This window comes from Otolemur garnettii, unplaced genomic scaffold (genome assembly GCF_000181295.1).
Source record: "Otolemur garnettii isolate 467f Iridium unplaced genomic scaffold, OtoGar3 scaffold00013, whole genome shotgun sequence".
NCBI classification, from domain to species: domain Eukaryota; kingdom Metazoa; phylum Chordata; class Mammalia; order Primates; family Galagidae; genus Otolemur; species Otolemur garnettii.
Genome location: NW_003852408.1, coordinates 10,116,777 through 10,121,897, shown reverse-complemented (window position 1 = coordinate 10,121,897; position 5,121 = coordinate 10,116,777). Strand labels below are relative to the sequence as shown.

General features: G+C 42.8%; 1 protein-coding gene across 2 annotated transcripts in view; it reads left to right on the top strand.

Annotated features, from left to right (window-relative positions):
- SGPP2 (sphingosine-1-phosphate phosphatase 2) overlaps window positions 1–5,121 on the top strand; it is a 112,558-nt gene that overhangs the window by 106,274 nt on the left and 1,163 nt on the right. The gene's annotated exons all lie outside the window — the stretch shown is intronic.

Genomic DNA, 5,121 nt, shown 5'->3' with positions numbered 1-5,121 from the left:
CCTAGGAGATTCCAATGCACTCTAAAATATGAGGACATTTGCTACTGAAACAGCCTTCAAGACTCTGTGGCTTCTAAGTATGAGAAAAATAGAGTCTTTCCTTCAGAGGTCCCTGTGCCTCTAATGCAACATTCTGCAGTTCTGTGCTTTATAGGTTTAGGTAAAATGACTCTTATCTTTCCTACTTCCTTTGGACTCTGATACAAGTCCAGTGGGGCTGCATGGGAGATAACCCCAGTGGCAGGACCTCTGATGCACCAGAGAAGAGAGGCCTGTGGAGTTCATTGTGCCTGGCTCCTCTCCCTCCCTCAAGAACCTTGTTCCTTTAAAAACATAGGAACAGGGGCTGGAGCAGCTGCCCACTGGTCCTTGGGTTGCCACTCCAGCCTGGAGCCCAGCTTCTAGGAATTTAGATGTTGAAAATATTCCCTGTGCACAGAATTCGATGTTATATGGTTCATTAGGATCTGCCGTGGCTGGCCTTGGGCATTCTTTGTTAAGGAGTAGAATTAGAAGGTCATGTGATGTTGGAGTAGGAGGATTTATCTTGGTGACTTTAGATTTATCTTGGTGACTAATGGTTCCATTGCACGTATAATTATGCAAGGCAGAGAAACCAGGAAAGAATCGCCAGAGAAGGAATTAAAAAGAAGCTATTAGATGAAAGCACTCACCTTGATCCTAAAAGAAAACAAGCCAACAGTGACAGCAGCAATTAAGCAATCTGAGCATAGAAAACAGAGCCCACCGCCCTGACATCAGTGTGAGCAAAGCTGAGATGAGCCACAGAAAGCATTTTATGTGCAAGAAGCTGGCAGTCAAGTAAATAAAGTATGTGTAATTTGTAAAAACGCAACCAAACAACAACAGAAAAACACACATGAACAAATTGCCCTTAGACTTCAGCAGGTGACAGTCTATGACACCATCCAATTCCGAGGACACAGCAAAGTTCCTGAGATCCCCACTTATATAAAAATGGAAAGGCAGATACTATTTGAAGGAGAGACTGCGTTTCATTTCACCTACTTTTTAAAGATGCAGGATATTCACATGATACAATATTCAAAAAGTACACCAGGGATCTTGTGAAAAGTCTCCTTCCCAACTCAGTGCTCCAGCTTTCCCAGTGCTCCTCTTTGTGTATTCAAGTAAAAATGTATCTGTAGATTCCCCTGGGTTTAAAAAAAATTGTGAATGTATTCATGATCTATGTGTATTTGACTTAATAAAAAAAAGGCTAAAAAAGTGGATGGTGGGTTTGTGTCTGTGGCTTAAGGTGGTGGTGTGCTGTTCTCGTGTTGGCGAGTTCGCAGGTTGCCCCCGGGCCCCAGTCCAAATCTGTAAATAAATAAATAAATAAAAATAAAAAAGAAATAAGATGTATGAAGATGAAAAAAATGGTAACACACTGTACCTTGCTTTTTAAAATTTCATATCAGAACTTCCTCATTCTTTTGACAGCTGTATAATATTATGTTTCATTGTGTAACTCTACCATAGTTAAACTTAACTGGTCCTCGATAGCTGGAACTTGGGTCATTTCCAGTGTCTTGCTATTACAAACAGTACTACAGTAAGTACCTGATAAAAACCTTATTTCAGACATGGGCAATTACACCCCTAATGTCCAATCCCACACTGAGATTACTGCATCAGAGGATAAATGCATGTGTGAGTTTTAAAGCTATTAACAAGTTCCTCTCCAAGAAGACTGAACCGTTTTGCATTCATGGTATTAATGAAAACATATTCTCCTCGCCCCCTGAAGTTTGATTAGCAGAATTCTAAACCTCTGGATTTTTGTCAGCAGGGATATGTAACAAGTGCATTCTTGGCACAGTCTGTGTATAAGGTAGACGCAGGAACCCGCACACTGGGAACCTCACTAAGTGTCCAGAGTCTGCTTTACAGACAGCGCCAGGCAGCCGATGTCAACAAAAGAGTCCAGCAGCTTTCTTATTTTGGTTGTTTGAAATGTGTATACACACACACACACATATATATGTTTTATTTTGTTTTTTGAGATGGGGTCTTACTCTTTTGCCTAGGCTAGAGTGTACTGTGGCATCAGCCTACCTCTCAGCAACTTACACTCTTGGGTTCAAGCAATCCTCCTGCCTCAGCCTCCCAGAGTGCTAGGATTACATGTGTGAGCCACTAGCCCAGCTGAAATGTATTTTTTAATTTTTTAATTAACAGTAAGATTGACTTTATTTTTTTGCATAAAATTCTCATGAGTTTGAACACATGCATAGATTTGCGTAACCACCACATTACAGAGTAGTTGCATCACCTCCCACCTCCAAAAAGTCCCTCGGGCCATCCCTTTGCAATCACACCCTTTCCCTACCCCTAGACCCCCTAAGCATCCACTAATCAATACTCCTCATTGTGGTTTTATCTTGTAAACAGAACCTATAAACAGAACCCTATAGTGTGTAACCCTTGGAATTTAGCTCTTTCTGTTCAGCATGACTTCCTGGAGGTTTCAGCCAAGTTGTCACGTCCATCAGTGGTTTATGGCTTTTTACTGCTGAGAAGTATTCCATCCTATGAGGGTACCACGGTTTATTTACCCCTTCACCCACTGACTGACACTGGGGTTGGTTCCAGTGTGAGGTCATTATTAATAGAACTGCCATAAAAATACATGTGTACTGATTTTGATTTTCGTGGGAACATAAAGTTTCTCTTCAGTATAGTTTAGTTTTCATATCTTATGAGTGAGTTAAGGGATATTCTCATATATTTAAAAGCCATTTAGGATTCATTTTCTTTAAACCACTCATTTCCTTTACCCATTTTTCTTTTTGGTTGTTGGTAATTTTCATTTTAGACAAGTTGGCTTAGGAGGACTGACAGGACATCCAGATGGAAATGTTTAGCATTCGGTTAAAAAATGCAGGACTAGAGTTTGAGAGAGATACTGGAGGACACAGATTTGAAAGTCGCACAGATAGAGACTGGAGGAAAAAAGCCATGGACCTGGCCAACTCTTCAGGAGAGAATATGTAAAGCTTAAAGATGGAATCTGTGGAAATACCCCTGTTTAGGATGTAGAAAGAGGAAGATGGAAAGGAAGAAACCAAGAAAGACTTCCCAGAAGTCACAGAAAAAGCAGGCTCGTGCAGGGTAACATTAATAAAAGCTGAATGGTAGAAGTCTGCTAAGTAAAGGGTTCGAATTCTCAGGGCACAGTGTTCGGAGGAAGAGAGATTTGTTTGAGAATTCCAAATAAAAGCCCTGATTGGTCTGTCTGGGTCACATGACCATCCAGCAGGGTCACTGGTAGGAGGGGCCAGAGATCCTCCGCATTGATTGGCTTACATAGGGCACGTGCTTCAACTCCTTAATTCCTCTGAACCTAGATACTGAGGAAACCACCACCTGGTGTCTAGTTACTGGCCTTTGAGAGCAGGTATCATCTAAGTCAGAAGCTTAGACAGCAGCTGTTGGTCAAGTTAAGAAATTGGGGATAATGTGTAGAAAATTCAATCCAATAGTTTAGCTCAAGTTTGGAAACCAGGAAGCTTAAATGAATTTTTCTTTTCTCCATAATTAAGGCAACATCAGTCCATATTCTCATGTGCATGAAAATGAGGCGCATGGAGGGAGGCCGCAGAGTGCAGAGCCCAACAGGGTCATGGAGGGGGACGGACGGCGCAGGGAGTGAGGGGCTGCTCTGAGGAGGCGAAGCAGGTGCCTCACCCCTGCAGCCAGAATGTGTCCTAAAGTGAGGATTAGTCCTGTTGTTACCCAGTGAGAGCTATGCAGGGGCTTCACGCTGCCCCCAGGACGGCGTGCTTAGAGTGGGCTGGACAGTAGGGTTCTGTGTGGACTGGCTTCTGCCTGTTCACTGTCTCCTTTCCAGCCCCAAGGGACGGTCAAGATCCTGGCGCTGGCCTCTTCCCCTCTTAAATCGCAGTAATTGTCTCTTCACTAGCCGGCAGGGGCTGCTGCGTAGACAGGGATCGCGCTTCACTCACATCAGATCCTCCAGCTCTGTGTCTGGCATACAGCAGGCGCTCACACATGGTCCCTGAAAGGATGGTGGATGCCTGCTACTCTACCCAATTTGCTGTTGCCTTAGTGACTATTTCTAGGATCTAATTTCACCCATTGTTTACCCGAATCAGGGGTCATTTATTAGAAACTAAGCAAGAGTAATAAATACAAATAAGCTCTTAGAGAAAGAAAGACAAAGCCTTAGAGTTCTAGTCTACGGCTATACACGCCGACATACAGACCGTGTTGAACTCTAGGTGGTGGATCTAAGAATCTATCCATTACATTAAAACTTCACCTTTTAACAAATTTTGTAATGTACAGACTCAGAGTAGAAGAAAATGGGTGACATCAAGGCGTTAAGGAGGTCTTAAGCAGGGAAGGAAGGGAGAAGAAGGGAAGAAAATCACTATTACAAAAATGGGATTAATTAAATAAAGCTTGGTGCATCTGCTCAAGGAAACTGTATGTACACTGTTTAAAATCTCATCTCTGAAGACCAAGACTGACATGATGGAGCCTCAGTGCCACCACATCCCAAATGTCTCCTCCAACCTCACCAGAAGAAAGGGTCCTCTGAGTAACAATGATGAGCTTGCTATGAACGTGCTTCCCCCTCCAGCCAGACTACAGTCCCAACCTCTGCCTGCCGAGAAAGGAGAGCACCACTTTTGTAAATATGATGACAATACTTGGGACATTAAATATTTAAACACTTAATGTATTTATGTCATAAAATAAGATTGAAAGAGCAATGAAAGGATAGGTATTAAGAAAAGAAATTGAGAGGCCAGACACGGTTGGCTCATGCCTGTAATCCCAGCATTCTGAGAGGCTGAGATGGAACTATTGCTTGAGGCCTGGCGTTTAAGACCAACCTGGGTAACACAGAGATCCCCCCCATGTCTACAAAAAAATAAAAACATTGGCCAAGTGTGGTGATGGGCACCTGTGGTCCCAGCTACTCGGGAGTCTGAGAGGCAAGAAGTTTCCCTGAACCCAGGAGCGCAAAGTGAGCTCGAATCAGGCCGCTGCACTCAAGTGTGGCTGACAAAGCAAAACCTTGTTTCTAAAAAAACCAAAAAATTACAGAACTTATTACAAAAAAAAAAA